General features: G+C 36.1%; 1 long non-coding RNA gene and 1 pseudogene across 1 annotated transcript; both read right to left on the reverse strand.

The window, feature by feature from the left end:
• Positions 1-27: 27 nt before the first annotated feature.
• On the reverse strand, positions 28-17,389 carry LOC126628687 (linoleate 13S-lipoxygenase 2-1, chloroplastic-like; annotated as a pseudogene).
• Positions 5,209-6,213, reverse strand: LOC126628688 (uncharacterized). The gene is made up of 2 exons (XR_007625518.1): positions 5,789-6,213; positions 5,209-5,326 (listed from the first exon to the last, which is right to left on the reverse strand). It is a non-coding gene; the product is annotated as an uncharacterized LOC126628688 (long non-coding RNA).
• Positions 17,390-20,549: the final 3,160 nt, after the last annotated feature.

A 20,549-nucleotide genomic window follows, 5' to 3' on the forward strand; every position in this document is an offset into this window, starting at 1 on the left:
TTCGAGTTGGGTGGAATCATGGAACAGTTTTCATCAGAACTTTAAGCACCCCGTATTATTGATTTATTAAGGGCCAAATAGAATACATAAAGAGTTTTTACAACATCAACCTAAAATCTAGACAGAGATGCTGTTTGGAACACCGATTCCTCATCATCAAATTTAGATAGAGATGCTGTTTGGAACTCCCATTCCTGTGACACCGGTGGTTGAGAATGGCTTCAAAAGCTCATATGGAACAACGCCTGCTCCAACTCTGTTTTTCAGTTTCATATTGGTATTTCTCTCATCAATAATTCCTTCTAGCCTCTTCAAATTGCCACTGAATCTCTCATATGCGGCCTTTATAACAGGATTTTCAGCCCAAGCTGGCTCTAGACTATCACCAATATACTCCTCATCGGGTGAATGATTCGATAGTACATCTATCACGGCCATCACTGTTGTTGCTTGAATCTGTGAGGGGAAGCACATAAGCAGAGCCATTTCTGGTTTCTTCATGAAGTTCTGGAAAAACTCGTCAGATGGATCTTCAGTTGGCATGTTGGTTCGAGCAATTGTAGGGTGGTTAGGGAAATATCCGGCAAACGTGTACTGACCAAAGTTCACTGCTGAATGATGACCAGCGGTTACCCAAATGATAGTAGTCAAAGCGTGAATCAGACTTTCCGTGGTTTTCAAAACAGGCCACCATGGCTCATCTTTCTTGTCTGCATGACCTTTGGTTCTAACATCTGTCCACCAACCTTGAAGCTCCGTATCAGACTCAATAAGATTTGGGTCTGGATAGTAATGGTTCACATAAGCACTCACCCACTCCTTAATGGCGTCCCACAGAATGAGACCATCATTTGCAAATGGGTAGTCTTCAATTATTAGCTTCAAGCCATGCTCAGATGTAGGATCCTTAACTGCCATTCCCCTGAAATCCAATCAACCAAATATGAACAAGCAATTCAAATTCTGTGGGATTTTCAGTGAAGTTTTCTTTGTAAAAATTGAAAATCTTCTTTGTATAAAGTTTCCTGCATCAAATAGTTTGGATTAGTCTTATGCTAGTTTTATCAAGTATAATACCTTCTGATGAGATCTTCTGGCAAAGCTTCCATGTCAAAGCGCCAAAGCTGGTCGTAAGCAACAGAACTGAACTCCGTGCAGTACTTTCCAAGTGAAAAGTTGCTCTCAATGATTCCATCTGCATTGATGAGGCTTTCTCGAGCCAGAGCATTGATTGCCATAGTATATCGGAAATGAGGGTGCAGAAGTCTGTAGATGGGATGCATTGCGCGTAATTGTCGATTAGCTGCAATTATGTAAGGCTCTGTACTGCAATGAGTCCTCAGCCTGTGAAAATATAAAAGTACAAACAAGTTATTATCCATGACTTAGTCTCATAGTTCCCAATTGCCACAGCTACAATAACCGAAGTTGCACACTTGAGCAGGAGGCATGATGTGAAGTTCCACATTCGTGGTTTCCTAATTGCTACAGCTTAAATGCCATTTACACGACTAGTTTGGTAGCTCAATGCCAATATAAAAAGGGATTTGAGCCATCTTGGGTACGCGTTTCTTACCAGTGCACGACAAGCTGATGATTGGCAGAGTCATGAGCAAGAACGTGGACTTTAGCAAGAATCCACAGCCAATGACCGGTGGCATCCCAGGTTGGAGTAAAGACTTGCTTCCATTGTGGCTTGTCAGCAAGAGGCGGTCGAGTGAGTTCAATGGCAATAGGCCTCAGTGTCCCATCTTCAGTGAGGAAGAATAGTGTACGAGAACCATACAGTGTGGTACCTTCAATCTCTCTTACTTTGTTTATGTAAGGCATGAGCAGGTCATGGTAATCCAAAATAAACATCTTTTTTTCCTTCCAAGGCCTACATTTCATGTTCAAGCAATTTTGCATAACCTGGTTGCATGTTAAAGAGATTGGGGTGTGTTTATTATACCTCATTGACAGTCATACAACCTTTGATCGCCTTCTCAACCACTTCTGTTGTGATCAATGATTCAGGGGATCCATAAATCTCGGGGTCAAGTTTACTATTCAATTGCCATTCCTGCATCAGGAAATTACAGAATTTATTGCCACTAGAGGAAAAAATAGAGTTTAACCAGCTAAAACAAGATACGCTTGTAACTCTTTAATTACTTGATCACCAAGGAAGATGGCGACCTCGGGTGATAAATGGAATATACAAATTTGAATTTCTTGATTGAAGTGAAGGAGTTCTACTTGTATCAGCAAAATAATAAAGAAAGCATACCGTCACTATCTCGATACTACATGGATTAAGACCAGCTAGAGTTTGCCTGGAAAATGCATCAACTCTAAACCAAGCAAATTTATCACCTGCAATAGAAGACAAGTGATATACAGGGTGAAGCCAACAATTTCGTGGTCTGTTTTCCTCAAGAGGGAATCATCATTTAGAAATTTGAGGGAGGGAGGCTTACGGTCAATTATTTCAGGGGTCTTGAAGAGCAGAAGTTTGTTTTCGCCACCTGTAATAGCCTCGACTAGCAATGGGATAGTCTTGACTAGCCCTTTGAAGATTGTCTGGGAAATCTTCTAACGTGACTCCTTCGTTAAACAGTGAATCTATGGCTGTGAAGTCTGTAAATTCTGGTTCTGGATCAAGAATTCCTGCTGCCTCGAGCGAAGGGATCAACGTACGTAGCACAGAATTCAGGGTCTTTGTAAAAAATGTCAGATGTTTCACCTCTGAAAACGCTTCATCTCTTGGTACATACACACTGCTGATTCTTTGTTTTCTTGGTGCATAGTCACTGCTGCTTCTTTGTTCCGATAAAGGATCTGCAATATTGGTAGAAAATATATGATACAATAATCACATTGCTCTCATAGTTTCTCAGTCATACAGTTTCCCACATCCGAAATTAGCATATAATAAAAGAAAATGGTTCATAGCTTGAATCATTGTCCTTAACATTAAGTTCTTGAAGCACATGAGCTTCCATTTCAAAAGGCATAAACACAAATTTATTTTTGTACATGTGTGTTATGAGACACAAACCAAAACAAACTTTTAGTTTTCAGTGTCTAGAACACTGTTTTATTTTGGAGAAATTAGGTTCTCATCCTTCATTTTGCTACTCTATTGATTAAAATCCTAATCATTTTCAATTTTTAATTAAGGTCCTTGGGTATTAATAACATCATTAATTATTTCAATAATAAAATATTTTTTTATTTCTAAATATATTCATTTAATGTTAAAAATGTTACAATTAGTATATTTATATTTATGACTAAAATTTTTTATCATATATTTTTAGTTTTAGTTTGTACCCATTTTTAATTTGTAATTCTTTTTTAACTTATACCAATTTTCTTTTCAGTTTTAATTTGTACCCATATATTAATTTCTTTTTGTGCCCATATTTTTTAAAGTTTATTTGTATTTGTACCCATATATTTTTTTTATTTGTACTTTTTATTTTGCTAAATGTACCCATGCTAATTATATGTACTCATTCATGTAAAACTTTTTAATCTTAAAATGTGCTCATTCTTAAATATACCAATTTGTTATATGTAAAATGTACCCTTTTTTTATATAAAATCTATTCAATTTTTTTCTAATCCATTTTTAAACTTATATGGGTACATTCTTTTTTCTTTGATTTTAAAATGTATCCATGTCAAATTAAATCGAAGAAATTTACTAATGTTATTAAGCCTAATATCTTTTTTTTTTGTTGTGATTTTGAAGAATGTACCCATGTTTTGATACAATAAATTTTTAGTTAATTTTGACGAATGTACCCATGTTTATATATATACACACACAATAGAAATTTATATTTTAATATTTTTAATCCCACAAATTATGGTTTTTTTATATTTAAAATCTCATTTATATAAACAACTAAAATTTCTAATTTTTAATTAAAAAAATATAGTAACGTACATAGAAATAAATTATTACATTAATTTCAGGGACCTCGATCAAAATTAAAAACCAACAAGGTTTCAATCAAAGAATATTCATAACTAAAGACTGCATCCAAAGTCTCCATTTTATTTTCATATATATGGGAGCTAATTGGCTGCTAAGGGTTTCTACCCCTCTTTTCCCTATATCTCTCGTGCCGTGACTTCATATTCCAAGTGAGATAGAAAGAAGAGGTTGAGGGATTAGTATGTAATTAGTTGGTTATATAATTACCCTTTTCAGAGCGTGGTCTTCCAGTTCTGCAGCTCCTCGGGTACGGGTGATCTTTGCCGCCAAGGACAGGCCTAGCCAGTTCATCATCGTGGTCTGGATCGCCAAGGTCGTTATAAGTAGGGCTGGGCACGGGCCGGACCGAGCCGGGCCGAACTTAAGTTTGTAGGAACCTGACATTACCCGAAACGGGCCGGGACGGGGCGGGGATTGGATTTTCTTGTATAGGAACCGGACATTATCCGGCCCGGTTAAAACGGGCCGGTTCGGGCCGGGTCCACGGGTACCCTTTTTTTTTTTTTTTAACTGCACTGCACAGTTTGCAAACTGTACAGATTGCAATTTGCAACTGCACAATCACAGTGACACTGCATTTATGCAGAGTTTGCAGAAACTGCACAGACAGATTGCAGTTCTTAAACTGCACACACAGATTGCAGTTTTTAAAAGAGAGAGCCTCTGCCTCTGCCACTGAATTATATCAGACTAACACATCATTAACATAAACAGATTTGTGTCCTGCATAACATAAACAGATTTTATTAGAAACAGTGAAAAAATGTCAGTGGGTAAGCTAGTGCATCCTGTAAATCCAAAAACGGATGAATGCTGATGACGGAATCTAGGAGCACATCCAATAAAGTGTTACAATGAGAGAACTATTTAGATTAGTGAAGTTAAATAGATAGTTGTTTACTTCAAAGGTTTATTTTTTGTACTAACAGGGATCTAACAAGGTGACTGGAAGGAACTCTCAACTTCCCACACTATGACATATACAAATTTTAAAGACAATATACGAGAGGACCAGTGACATATGGAATTAACCAAAACCATGAATAACAAATATAACTCGGCAGCTTTGTTAAAACCACCAAGAGCGTTAGAAAAATGCAAATAGCTAAAGACTCAGAAATGCAATCTGAAAACAGCAGCCAGATACCAATCTATTTCATGGAAGAAAAAAAGAAAAGAGAGATAACATTTCTTGTGTTTTTCCCCATGGTAAATGTAAGTCTAAACTAAATCACTTATTTTCAATTTAAAGAAGACCAATGCTGGCACCTATATCGTCAGCCAATCACCTTTACCAAGCTATGTAGTTAGTATGTTCCTCTTCAGTCCATGGAGTGCCTACAAGGAAAAAAGGGAAAACAAAATCAGTTAAGACAAAAAGGAAAACATAATTTAACTTCTTAAATACGATCATTGTGTTATAAACAGATCATCTTCTTCATACATAAAAGAACAGAAGATTTGCAAAACACTGCCAAAATCAGTTAAGACAAAAAGGTAAATAAAAAACCGTATGATGAACACTGCCAAAACCAAACTAACTACCCATAAGTAGCTTCGCTTAACACTGCAAAAGATTTGCTAAATCTAATTGGTTCTGTATAAAATCTCTTCCGTTAAAACTGTTTAGCTAAATCAATCGGAACATAGCAGTATTTAAAAGCAAGTAGTAGCAGTCTCTCTACGATTCTCGTTCCACAGCAACCTCATCTTGCTTCGGCAAATCCCTAAAATCCCTAAAATCCCTTAAATCCCTACACCAGAAATTCACATTAATAATAAAACCTAATTCAAAATTACCTAAATTTTAGTAGCAGCAGGTGGTCGCGACGGCGGTGGTGATGGGGTGATGATGGTGGTCGCGATGGCGGAGGTGGTGCCGTTGTGTTGGTCGCGACAGCGCTGTGAGAGTCTGAGAGTTGGTCCCGACTGCGGTGAGCACTGTGACTCTGTGAGAGTAAGTGTGTGAGTGAGACTGAGAGAGTATGAGAGTTGAAGTCGAGGGAAGGAAGGGATAGGGAGAGGGAGTCGAGGGAGTCGAGGGGGAGTGAGAATCTGAGAGACTGAAGTCTGAGAGGGGGTGCTTCTCGGACTCGAGAGGTGGAATTGGCTAGGTTGAAACTGACGGTTGAGATTGGATGGAGAGATGTATCTTAAATCTCGTCCGTCCATTGTAACACACACGGGCCGGTCCGGGTACCCGCGGTTCTTACACTTTTGGAACCGGCCCGAATTGAAAACTTCAATTACCCGCCCCGACCCGCCCCGATATGTTTTTACAAAATTAAGAACCGGCCCGTACCCACCCCGAACCGCCATTACCCGCCCCGACCCGCGGTTCCTGTACCCGTTTGCCCACCCCTAGTTATAAGTATCATAATCGTAGATCCTATTAGATGTTTTTCTTTGGCCCGCCCCATCTCCTTGCAAAGTCTGTAGCTCAGATTCTCTTAGCTTCTTCAACCCACTTGGAGTCTCTGATGGTATGTACGACTGCTTCGAATCATTACATGTTCACACAAATTAACACATCAACTAATTTTGTGGAAGACTAAGGGGTGGTTTGGGAGTGAGGTGCTTAAAACAAAAGCACCCATAAAAAAAAGCTGTGAGGGTTTTAGATGTTTGGTAAACTGAAAAAAAAGGGCTTATTTTGGAAGCTGATGTGAGAATAAGCTGAAATCAAAGGAAAAAGCTGAAGCTGCTATTTGTAGCTTTGGAAAACTGGTTTTTTTTCAAAGCACACGGAGCTACAGTGCTCCTTTAATGAAAAGACCCACTATCAGACTGTTTTTTTTTTTCAAAAGCACTTTTACAAAAAAGTTTACCAAACACTCAGCTAATTTTTTTCACAGCCGCTTATTCTCACAGCACAGCCGCTTATTCTCACAGCAGCTTTTTTTCAAAGCACAGCAATACCAAACCAGCCCTGAGTCAGCCAAAACCAGTCAAAACACATGGTAATTTCTGTTAGTTTATAAGTGTATATGCTGAAATATAATAAGAAGTCAGCTTTAAATATCAGCCCTTGGATCATAGTCCAAGTGTGCAGCTAAGATGTAATCTTAGATTAAGTAATATTTGCTCTTGCTACATGTGCTCAGTGTGTGCGTATGAATCAAATAGAGTGCAGAGTCTTTTCTTCTTCTTCAAGCTTAACTCTCTCTTTCTCTAAAACTCTCATTTCCTCTTCTTTAGTACTCATAGATTGATTGAAACTTATATACAAGATTATAGTCTGTATGCTAACATGGCCTCAGAGCCAGGTTTGATCAATTGATACTGGGCGTTTGGATCTGTGAAGAGTGTTACCCAGAAATCGAGTCGATTGTGATCTGAGTCTAACATGGTAGGATCGGGTAGTAGTGAGGTGAGAACACCGATTTTCAAAGGTGATAATTATGAGTTCTGGAGTATTAAGATGAAAACGATTTTCAAATCTCACGGACTGTGGGATCTGGTTGAGAAAGGTTTCGAGAGTTCAGATTCTAAGGATGATGGTGAATCTGATGGAAAGAAGAAAGAAAAGGAGGAGTCGAGCAGTATTGAGAAGCTATCTCTAGCTGAGAGACTGATGAAAGATGCTAAAGCTCTGGGTCTGATTCAAGGAGCTGTTTCAGATGAAATATTTCCCAGAATCTCTTATGAAGAAACCTCAAAAGGCGCATGGGATACTCTGCAACAAGAGTACCATGGTGATAAACAGGTTAGAAATGTTAAATTGCAAGGTCTTCGTAGGGAATTTGAATATACAAGAATGCGAGATGATGAATCACTTTCTGTTTATCTTACAAAGTTATTTGATCTGATAAATCAAATGCGGAGTTATGGAGAGGAGTTATCTCGAGAGAGGATTGTTCAAAAGTTATTGATTAGTTTGCCATCAGCTTATGATTCTATATGCTTTGTTATTGAACATTCGAAGGATTTGGATGTGATTGAGGTACAAGAAGTAGTGGCTTCCTTGAAGAGTTTTGAGCTACGTCTAGATAGACATTCTGAGCACAAAACTGAGAAAGCATTTGCTAGTCTCAATGTGAATCCCAAACCAGCTAAATTCACTGGAAATCAAAGTGCAAGGTACCATAAGAATTGGAAAGACAAAGGGAAGATGTGGGATAACAAACCCACTGATGGTGCTAGAAATCCTTGTAAATATTGTGATAAGCTACATTTTGGTGAGTGCCGATTCAAGGGTAAACCAAAGTGTTATAACTATGATAAGTTTGGTCATCTTGCAAGGGATTGTAATAGCAAGAAACCAGTGCAACAGCTCAATTATGCAAATAAGGTAGAATCTACACCCACCATGTTTTATGCTAGTAATCAAATTAATACTAGTGTAAAGGACTGTGATGATGTATGGTATGTAGATAGTGGGTGTAGCAATCATATGACTGGAAGGGAGGATTTACTTGTGGATATTGATAAGAATGTAACTGCAAAAGTTGAAATGGGTACTGGACAACTTGTTGATGTAACTGGTAAATGGAGTCTTGTAGTTGAAACTAAACTAGGCAAGAGATATATCAAGGAGGTTATGCTTGTGCCTGGACTGAAAGAAAATTTGCTCAGTGTGGGTCAAATGATGGAGCACGGTTATTATTTGGTGTTTGGAGGTCACAAGGTGGAAATCTATGATGATAGCTCATATTCCAACATGGTTGCTAAAGTTCCAATGAAGGGAAATCGAAGTTTTCCAATGAAATTACAGACTGGAATACATATTGCTTTCAAGGCAAATGTATGTGCTTCTACTACTATGTGGCATAAAAGATTGGGACACCTAAACATGAGCAGTTTGAAATTGATGCAGGAACAAGAAATGGTAGTAGGATTACCAGAAATCAAAGTAGTTAAAGGAGTATGTGAAGGTTGTGTTCTCGGCAAACAATGTAGATAAGCATTTCCAAGGGAAGCTAATACTAGAGCATCAATTCCTCTAGAGCTTGTGCATAGTGACATTTGTGGTCCGATGCAGACAACTACAAAAGCTGGCAATAGATATTTTTTTACTTTCATAGATGACTGCACCTGGATGTGTTGGGTTTATTTTTTAAGGCATAGATTTGAAGTTCTCAGTGTGTTTAAAAAGTTCAAAGCCACTGTGGAGTTGCAGAGTGGTTATAATCTAAAGCAGCTTAGGAGTGATCGAGGAGGTGAATACACTTCAATGGAGTTTAACAAGTTTGTTGAAGATGTAGGCATGGAAAGACAACTTACCACTCCATACACACCACAGCAAAACGGTGTGGCAGAGCGAAAGAACAGAACCATTGTGGAAATGGCTAAGTGTCTCATGTTGGAGAAGGACATCCCACTTGAATTTTGGGCTGAGGCAGTTAATACCTCAGTGTATATTCTGAATAGATGTCCAACCAAAGCTTTACATAAGAAGACACCTTTTGAAGCTTACAGTGGGAGAAAACCAGGAATTAAGCATCTAAAGGTGTTTGGTTCTTTGTGTTATGCTCATGTGCCAAGTCAACAGAGACAAAAATTCGATTTGGCAAGCAAGAGGTGTATTTTCTTGGGATATGGTAGTTGTGAGAAGGGATATAGACTTTATAACATTGAATCTGGAAAGGTGACTATTTCCAGAGATGTTGTGTTTAATGAAGAAGCATGTTGGGATTGGAATGCACAGAAGGAAAGAAGGGAGAGTATCCAGATCATTGAAATGTCTGAAGGAGAACAAAACTGTGAAGGAGGTTCTTGTGATTCTGAAACACTCAGTGAAGAGAATGTTGGGCCAAGCTTAGTTACTGAGCTCTCTGATCAAGAAAGAATGACAGGTCCACATGATTTTGATCACACTCCTCTCAAGTACAAAAACATTGCAGAAATATATGAGAAGTGTAATCTGTGCATTATAGAACCCGAATGTTTTGAAGAAGCTGCCAAGGATGAATCATGGCAGAAGGCTATGGAAGATGAAATTTCTATGATTGAGAAGAATCATACTTGGGATCTTGTTGATAGACCATTTGATAAACCAATCATTGGAGTCAAATGGGTTTATAAAACAAAACTAAATCTGGATGGTTCAGTGCAGAAAAACAAAGCACGGTTGGTTGCAAAAGGTTACTCTCAGAAGCCTGGAATCAATTTTAATGAAACTTTTGCACCAGTGGCAAGACTTGATACTGTGAGAACTTTGGTGGCCCTTGCTGCACAGAAATGATGGAAATTATTTCAGTTAGATGTAAAGTCTGCATTTCTAAATGGAGTGTTGAATGAAGAGGTGTATGTGGATCAACCATTTGGTTTTGTTATACAGGGCAAGGAAGACAAAGTGTACAGGCTCAGGAAAGCTTTATATGGTTTGAAACAAGCTCCAAGAGCTTGGTATGAAGAAATAAATTCCTATTTTGCAAAGGCTGGATTCCACAGAAGTCCGAGTGAAGCTACTCTTTATATCAAGACATCTCACAGTGGCATTCTCATTGTGTCACTATATGTAGATGATATTATCTACACTGGAAGTTCAAAGGAGATGATAGCAGAGTTCAAAGGTGAGATGATGAGACAATATGAGATGACTGATCTAGGATTACTTCATCATTTCCTTGGTCTTGGGGTACTGCAGACAGATAATTACATCTTCTTGCATCAAAAGAAATATGCAAAGACTTTGCTTGAGAAATTTGGACTTAGGGATTGCAAGCCGGTTGCAACACCATTAGCTATGAATGAAAGACTTACAAAAGTAGATGGAAGTGATCTGGCAAATGAGACTTTATATAGACAAATGGTGGGAAGTTTGCTATATTTGACAGCAACAAGGCCAGATATTATGTTTGCAGCAAGCTTATTGGCTAGGTTTATGCACAATCCTACCAAGAAGCATATGGGGACAGCTAAGAGAGTTCTGAGATACATACAAGGCACTGTGAACTATGGAGTTGTTTATGAGAAGGGAAAATGAGCAGTGTTGGTTGGTTATTGTGATAGTGATTGGAGTGGAAGTGAAGATGATATGAGGAGTACATCTGGCTATGCATTCAATCTTGGTTCTGGTGTGTTTTCTTGGGCCTCAATCAAACAAAGCAGTGTTGCTCTTTCAACCGCAGAGGCAGAATACATCAGTGCAGCAGAAGCTACTGCACAGGCCATTTGGCTAAGATTTGTACTCTCTGATTTCGGGGAAGAACAAGCAGAACCAACTAAGTTGTTGTGTGATAATACTTCAGCAATTGCCATATCAAAGAATCCAGTTCATCATCACAAAACCAGGCACATTAATCGGAAATTTCATTTCATCCGAGATGCACTTCAAGATGGTGAAATTGATCTGGTATACTGCAAGACTGAAGAGCAGATTGCAGATATATTCACTAAAGCTTTGGCAAGGGATCGATTTGAATTACTGAGGACAGCTTTGGGAGTGATTTCAGCACATCACTTAGAATGGAGTGTTAGTTTATAAGTGTATATGCTGAAATATAATAAGAAGTCAGCTTTAAATATCAGCCCTTGGATCATAGTCCAAGTGTGCAGCTAAGATGTAATCTTAGATTAAGTAATATTTGCTCTTGCTACATGTGCTCAGTGTGTGCGTATGAATCAAATAGAGTGCAGAGTCTTTTCTTCTTCTTCAAGCTTAACTCTCTCTTTCTCTAAAACTCTCATTTCCTCTTCTTCAGTACTCATAGATTGATTGAAACTTATATACAAGATTATAGTCTGTATGCTAACAATTTCAATGTTCTAAAAAACGCTTGGCGCTAGACGGGCATCAGGTTGGGGCCAAGTGCCTAGGTAGCTAGACATGATTTAGGCGCGGGTCTACGCACTAGGTGGATTTAAGTAAATTTATAATATATTGTATAAATAAGTGTCTATTTATACTTAAAAGAACACCTAATTGTAATGACATACATTAATTGCAAAAAAAAAAAAAATTGAAATATAGATTGTATGGTGTTAGAAAATATTGAAAAACAAGTTTCTTACATTTTATTGCCAAAATAGAACGCAAAAAGAAAGTTATTGATTTTGTGTCTTAGTGAGGGTCACGACATAGGCAGGTGCCTAGGGACTAATTGGGACAGTGACTAGCTGCCTAGCGCCTAGGCGGGGTTTAGGCAGAGATTTTTAGAGAAGTGGTAATCTTAAGAAAGAAGATAAGAAAGTGATCACTTTTTCCTTCTTGAACAAAGCATTATTGATTAAAAAAAAAACTTCAACAATACATCAACGACATATACAAAACATAAATATTGACTGCACTGCAAAATTGGAATAGAATAGCCTTCTAAAAGGCTAAACTAAAGTGCAGGGGAGTGCCAAAATTTATCATTAGTTATAATCCACATCATCATCAAAGTCTTAAAAGCTTCCACATCACTATTAATCAAGACCATTAGATGTTATAAGATTTGATGGCTAAAAAAAGTGTAAAAATATTTGTCCCTTGAGCCTGATCTTCCACACACACGTACATATATAATAATGAGAAAGCAAGGAAAATTTATAAGGATCTAAAATAGAGGACCTTGTTGGTGAAAAAAATTCTCTTCTGAGGGTTGTCAAACTTGGAATGAACCCAGGAATTGCAGGGAATATTAACAGTGCCGTTCGGGAAGCCATCGAGGTCGATGCTCTTGATGAAGATCTCCTCGTGGTGTTCATTCTCTATCTGAACAGCTCCAACGTCTCCAAACCTTGCTGGGATGGTGAAAGTAGCCTCATACACCACCTCTCGTCGTTGTGGCTCACATTGTACGCATACCCCTTTGTTTCCTTCTCCAACCTCGTCTCCACAAAGCCCAATTCAAAAACATGTAGTGAATAAATTAATCCGTATTTGTAAAATTTAAATTGCTATTTGTTCATACAATTGTAAAATCATATGCTATATGAAGAAATTAAGTTGAGGTTCCACCGGAAAGTTGAGGTCCCATTAATGTGATAAAAATCCACCATAAAACCCATTAATGTGAAGAATTGAGGTTCCGCTATGCAAAGTCTCTCCTCTCATCAATGTAGGATTCATGTTTGCAAAAAACAATATTGCGGAAAGAGAAACAATGACCAAGTGGTGAATGGTTTGGATGGATATGGCATTCCTCTTTAAATCACTGCGTCTCAGATTCAAACCTTTCCCTCTTCTTATGGTGTAGATCTAGATCCTGTTGTTTGTCCACAAAAACTTTCTAAGGTTTTGGAAAATACACTCAACAGCTCCTCAGGTACCAAATTATTTTCACAAAGCCCCTAAACCCTTAATTTTCATCCAAAAATGATGATACCATCATAAATTTTCTTCAAATGACAAAAACAACCTCAAAGATTAAATTCACATTCATCCCTGAGATTTGTGTTGCACACACATTCCGTAAGGCTACAAATTGTTTTCACAAAATTCCTTCCGTTAATTTTCCATCAAAAAAAAAATTTAACCTGAAAGATTAAATTAGATATACATCCCCGAGATCTATTTTGTATTTTCACATTTCACGTAACCTCTTCGTACGAAATAAAAAAGAATCATGATAAAATGTAACATTTTTAGTGTAAAAATTATTTATTTTTTATTTATAATGTACCCATATTTTATGATAAAATTTAACTATATTTAAATTTAAAACGTACCTATATATTTAAAAATAAAAATAAAACATTTTATTTTTGAAAAAAAAAATCTGATCATATTTCTCACAATTCAATTTGAAGAGAAAAAAATAAAAAATTCCTATTTGGTATTAATCTTTGCATGATTTTGGGAAGGACTTGATAAGTGTTGTTAGTAAATTTCTTAATTAATACCGAAATAACATTTTTGTCCTTCAATTAAAGTATTCAAATTAATAAACTTTAAATCTAAGATTTTGGTCAATTAGAAGCCGGAACCAAAGATTTTCCCACTAAAAAAAAGAAAAAAAAATGAAAACAACAAAAGAGTTGGTAAAATGAGCAGCCCTAATGAAAATAGTTATTTGTGTTTGCGTGCACGCGCACACACACATATATGAAATCTTTAAGGGAATGGATCTCTTTTTATTTTATTTTATTTTATTTTTTATAAAAATGGGGATTAGTTTACACACACACTCTTTAAGGGAATGGATCTCTTTTTATTTTATTTTATTTTATTTTATTTTATTTTTTATAAAAATGGGGATTAGTTTACACACACACACATATATATGAAATCTTTAAGGAAAGAGATCTCTATTTTTTTTTATATAAAAATGGGGATTAGTTGTATGGTCCACACTACATTGAACTTTAACGATCCGAACTGTTTATTTTTCAAGTTGCACCTCATGATAGATCATCCTTACAAAATATTAGCTAAATCGGAAATGTTTAAGACATCTAGTTGGGTTCAAAGAAATTAACGAATACTTTGTTATATAAGAAACAATGAAATTTTATTTTGATAATTAAATAGGCAAATGGTTTAATTTTTGTAAGGATGATCTATGAATCAAGACTTACAAAATAGACTGTTCGGATCGTTGAAGTTCGATGTGGAGTGAGCCCAACACCTAATCCCCATTTTTTGAAAAAAAATGGGAATCCCTTTGCATAAAAGGGCCTGATATATGTGTGTAATATATAGTCTCCTACCATGAAGGGATCCCACATAGAGATTCTTTGTGTTCACTTCAAATCGTATTCGAATTATCAAACTATCAATCTTTTTGGTATTCCTTCAAAGATTATCTCTATGAAATATCACTTTAATGTGAAACCATTTGACCATTGGATTAAATGGTCAAATGAGTGTTTTTATTTTTTAAACCGTACACGTCTATGTTCTTCACTACAAATGGATACTGATAGGTATTTTTACCACCTGCAAAACTAAGGATAAAAACACTAAAAAATACTTGCAAGAGAACAAGGTAGTCGTAGTATAGTAGCTCAAGCAAGGTCGTTTTCCACAGAGATTGAATGAATAATTTGTATTTAAACTAATCCTTAGCTAATTATTTAAAACAAGATTTCGAAAAGGTTGATTTTGGAATTTTAAATAATAAAAACAATTTAAGAAATTAACAAAGAAAAACTAAAGAAAATAGTTTTGAAAAATAAAGTTTAAAGCCTAGGGTTCCGCCATCTCCTTAACAATCCTATGTAGTTTTATCAATTACTTATAAATTACACATGCAACTTTGAAGGTTAGGTTTTCCTAATTTATATTCTACTTGGAACCTCCAACATAGAACGTATATCTAACATGCAACCTGTCCGGAAGTTCGGATCAGATTTGAACATGAGAGATTCATTATGCTTTATGAAAACCCTTTGAAAAACCATGCAACCCTTAAGACGTGGTGTTCATCTTAAGTGAAATTGCAATTATTAATCACAAGAAGCCAGCGTCAATTTTAGGGAACCTTCCGACCAAAATTGCATCAAATATCTAAACATCCTAATGGTAGCTAAGCATTAAGACATAGAGACAGTTTAAGCACAGTGATTAATAATTCAAAGTAAACATGCATAATATCATAAGCAATTGAATAAAGACTACATATTCATGCTAAGGCTCAATGCTTCACCCTAGCAAACGGAAATTAGTTACGAACAACCATAAAACAAAATATTATTAAAAATAAGGATAGAAAACACCTAGAAAATAAACTTGAATCCAGAAGTTGTGCGTTTCCTCTCCTCTCCTTCTCTTCTTTTTTCCTAACTGCTAAAAAGTCTTATTTATACTACTACAAAATAAAACCCTAAAAAGTCTTAGAATAAAACTATGAAACATAATAAAATAATAAAACAGAAAATAAAAGGTTTCCTATTTGAACTAAAATTCGGATTTCTCAGAAAATCACACTTTTGACCAACCAAATTAACTCCGATTTGATCTCAAAATGTCTCTTTTTAAAGCTTGAGACGTCCCCTACAAGTCATCAGAAGGAATCTTCCTCAAAATACCCCATCTTGACCTCCAAAATACCCAAAATATCCAGAAACGTCAATTTGGGAAAGCTGCGCGCTGGGCCTTTATTTCGTCATCACGGTCAAACGGCTTGGTAGAAAAATCTGGAATTTCGATATAATCATCTTGAAAGACTCACGAACATCTTCCACTTGGAATCACTCCAAAATTCATTCGTTTGATCACTTTTTGCTTCAGAGGAAGTCGAATGTCCGATATTAGAAATATAACTCAAAGTATCAAAATTCTACCAAAATAACCAATAAACTGTAACTAAGAATAGGGTAAAATATATGGTATAATATGGACTCATAAGATACCTTAATGATTTTGGATTTGTCTAATTTTGTACAAGTATGATCTATAATGATGAGCTGAAATATAGATAATTTGAATCGTTGAAAAAAAGTTATGAAATGAGCACCACAAAGTGTCACTCTTCCTCAAATAATTTTATTTGAGGCATCCTTCAACTGGAGGGGGCTATATAAATATGGAAAGTAATTTTCACACATCATTTTTAGCTTCTTACACATCCCTATTATGTAATTCTGATAGTAGATTCTGTTTGATTTATTTAATTCAATTAACATAAATAAGGAACAATGTGTTAGAAGCTAAAACTGATATGTTAAAATCACTTGTATAGACCTGAAACCAATCGATTATCCAAGTACAGAAAGAGTCCGAAAATAGATTTGAAAGGGGATTTCTGTCCATTGAATCAGGTGTCTGATTAGAGTTGATTTCCAATTGGTTTCTTTATAAAGAAAAAAAGAAAGGCTGTTTTGAATAACCTTGGGGCAAATCGTTTGTTATTTTCGTGCAAAAAAAATAAAACTCGAACGAATTAATGAACAACAAATATAATAGAAAGAAAAAAAACTCACTTGTATCAAACAAAAAAAACTCTCAACTCTAAAAATATTTGTGGATGTAGAGATATAAATTTAAGATAATTATTAACTACGTACGGTCAAACTGGCTGAGGCTGTGAGACAATCTATTTGTGTTTATTCTAATGGGAAATGTTATATATATATATATATATATTCTGTATGCTTAGAGTACTGCTTGCTTACTGGGGTCAAGCTCGGCGCCAACAAGCTCCAAAAGCAAGGTTTTTCGAAGCAAGTCGATATTGTCATCGGGGGGACGATTCAAGCGTATGCTGGACCCTCCAGCTGTTACCGTCACCGTCACCAAAGCCTTTACCGTAAACGCCTGATTCTCCGTTGAAGTAACCGTGAACACTGATGCAGGTGATGATTTGAGCTCACCAGAAGTGGCACGGATCACCAAGGATGAGGAATTTTCTTATTACGATTTTGATGGACATGGTGGCGCGGAACGATGCTGATCAGGGAGGGGCTACCATCCTTAATCAGATGATTAGGGTTAATGGACGATTTTGGTAAGAGAGAGAAGGATGGGGCATAAAGCTGAGACGTCATCATCTCACCTAAGAGTTGGATTAATATGCTTTCTAATTTGGTATAATTTTTTTTGGAAGCTTCTAATTTGCTAGAATAGCTTTGCAAGTTCATGCATTTATAGAGAGACCAGCCTTCATGCACGAGCAGAAAGCATTTTTTAAATCACGGCATGTTATGCATGATTTACATGTTTTAAATGTATTTATATGCGTAAATTGACAAAATGAAAGTTAAATATTTGAAGTAAATGAATAATCTTAGATCAGATATCGTTTGTTAAAAAAAAACAATCATTTGACAACTAATTTAATTACATTATTATCCGCTTGGGAAAGATCTTTTTTATAACTAGCAAATCACATTATTATCCGCGTGGAAAATATCTTTTTTTAACCGGCATTACACACCTCTTAAGATATTTTGAATGTACTTAAAAATAGAAAAAATAATATTTCAAGAACATCTGATTGAATCACATTATTCCAAGCCTATTGTAAGGTACTAATTAAAAAAAAAACAGTACTAATTTATCACCGACGCTACACGCCTCTTAAGATATTTTGAACACAACATTTATGATTTTCTTTATTTTTTATTATATTTTTCTTTCCCCTTCACGTGGGCACCATCAACTTTCACTTATCCTTCTATTATTTTATTTTTTTCTCCCTCCCCACTTATTATTTGTATTATAATATTATATTTTTTGATGATCAAATTACCAAATTACCCTTGCATTATTTGATATATTGCTATAATATTATATTTTATGATGATCAAATTACCAAATTACCCTTGCATTATTTGATATATTGTATTGGGCTGCTTTTGGATTTTTTGGCCGAGGGGCAGTTTGGTCCAATTTTTTTTATCGAAGCCAGTGACACCAAAACAGCCTTCCAGTTTTATATATAGATAAATGAGAGAGAGGGTGAGGACTCAGAATCTTCTCCACCCAAAACGGGATAATGTTTGTGTTCTCATGTGAATCCTAGAATGCCACACACTTGGTTTTTGGACTAGTCTTCCGTCAGCTCCAAGTACTTCATGTCTTATATTCAAATCTCTTTTGAAGTCTTCCTAAATGACGAATGACTTAACCATATGTCTCCAAATTGAATGTTTTTTTTTTTACAAATATGATATTTAAATGATGATAAAGAGAATGAACGGCTCCGACTATGATGTTCAGATGGTAAAGATTCGTTATTTGTAAGTAGGAATACTAATAGGTTTTCTCACTGGAGGAACACAAGAATTATCCTCCAAATGTAAGTGGCCTCTTTGTGACTTTTCTAATTTCGTGACAACTCCACTTAACACAACAGTGTTAATTATCTTGTTATCTCCGAAACCTAAATGTAAAGAACCAAGGGGCTCTTCCTCTCGCCTAAACCCTTTTTCGTATCGCCGATAAAACTTGCAGTGCACAAGAACTACTTTTTTTACTCATCTATCAAATTCTGCGTTACGGGTTCTAATAAAACGAGATTTTGTTGGCGAAATTCTGGATTTTTTTTTTGGTTTCAAATTTGTAAAATTGGGATTGAAACTATCATTATCTGAGGTTTTTGATTGTTGGATTTTAATTGAAGAAAGTTGAAAGTTCCACTACAAAACTAATTGGCAATATAAGGAGTAGTTCAATCTCTTATAAGCCATTGTAAAAATTTTTCTTTTATTGATGTGAAACTCTTTTACATTTACATCCTCACGTTGATCTGGGTCTCTCTGTTTTGAAGAAATAAATGGGAAACTCAGTGTTTCAGTGTGTAAAAATGAAGGCTTGGATTTTTAGTGTGGGTTTGGTTTCTGCTTTGTGGGGTTGTTTGTGCTGGAGAGAACAGCTTCGAAGAAAAAGAGAAGAGAAAGAGCATGGAGACTTGGCCGGTAGTGGCAGGTGGCGAGGAGGGCGATGTTCACTGGCGAAATAGGGTGGTCGGGGTACGTCGTCAGAGACGAAGTCAGAGATTTGTATGAGCGGAGGCATCCTCAAACAACAAAATCACAATTAAAAATCTCAAGAATTTATTGAACAAAACACTAATATATTAATCCATAAATTTTTTCATACAACATATTACATTATTTCTCAAATCGATTTCATGTTTTGAAAGCGTTGCATAACAATATCATTACTAATACCATTAAATATCTCTTTATATAAAAGTAATCATGTTATCATTCATCCAATGATCTCAAAATTAGAAAGCTAAATTCTAAATTGAAATGCCAAAAACAAATTAATGAAGTAAAGTCGTATAAAATACCTTGTGGAGTAAAATTCTTGTGTTGAATTTTGATAATTGATTACTTGAACTCCAACTATCTATAACACTCCAAAGTCAATTGAGTTTTGGTTGAATAAAAGGGGAGGAAAAATCTGGAGAAATTGAGGACTGGAATTACTTTGCCGTACGTGGTGGGATGAGTTTTGTGTGAATTAACGACCTAGGGTTAGAAAAACAGGGAGGCTCAATTAAATTAATTGTTAATTAAATTGTCATTAGGTAGGACATTTGGGATCCAAAACGGTAGACTAGTTTAGTTGCCTACCAATTTTTTTAATTGTAGTTTAATTAGAGCTGATTATTGAGAATTGGAACGCATCCATACATTTTTTTTAAATGAGTTGGGACATCCACCCCCTAGACCTACACTAGCTTCGTCCTTGTATGCGGTTGCGACTAAGGAAGACAGTAGGGATCATGTGGCCTCATCATCTCCATTTTCCCTTGTGTGCCAACAAGGATCATGTGACAGCTGTTTTTATGTGATTGCAATTATAGCTTAAGGTGTAAAGCTTGCTTAGTAGGTGTAAAGTTTGACTTGTAATGTTTATAAGTAATAGCCTTCCCGTAAGGCTCAGCAATAAGAAATATTACAAAAAAATAATATGGTATCAGAGCAGGATTAATCCTTGCTCTGCTCTGCCTTCACTCTTCCGCTGCTATATTCTCTCCTAGGAGACACACACACACAGAGCTCTTCACCCACCGAGCGGCCGGCAACCCCGACGGTACAAAACGCGCTTTAACATAATTTCACGATTAAATTGTGTTTTGACCCAAGAAAAAAATGATTTCAACAAGGCTTGTGTATCAGATTTAAAACGCATGAGATGAACCCATGTGAAGCGAGTAAAATCATCTACAATAGTTAGGAAATAACGTGCTCCGGTGTGTGTATGAATTTTGTGTGGTCCCCAAATATCACAATGAAT

The sequence above is a fragment of the Malus sylvestris genome, chromosome 7, assembly GCF_916048215.2.
Source record: "Malus sylvestris chromosome 7, drMalSylv7.2, whole genome shotgun sequence".
Taxonomy (NCBI): domain Eukaryota; kingdom Viridiplantae; phylum Streptophyta; class Magnoliopsida; order Rosales; family Rosaceae; genus Malus; species Malus sylvestris.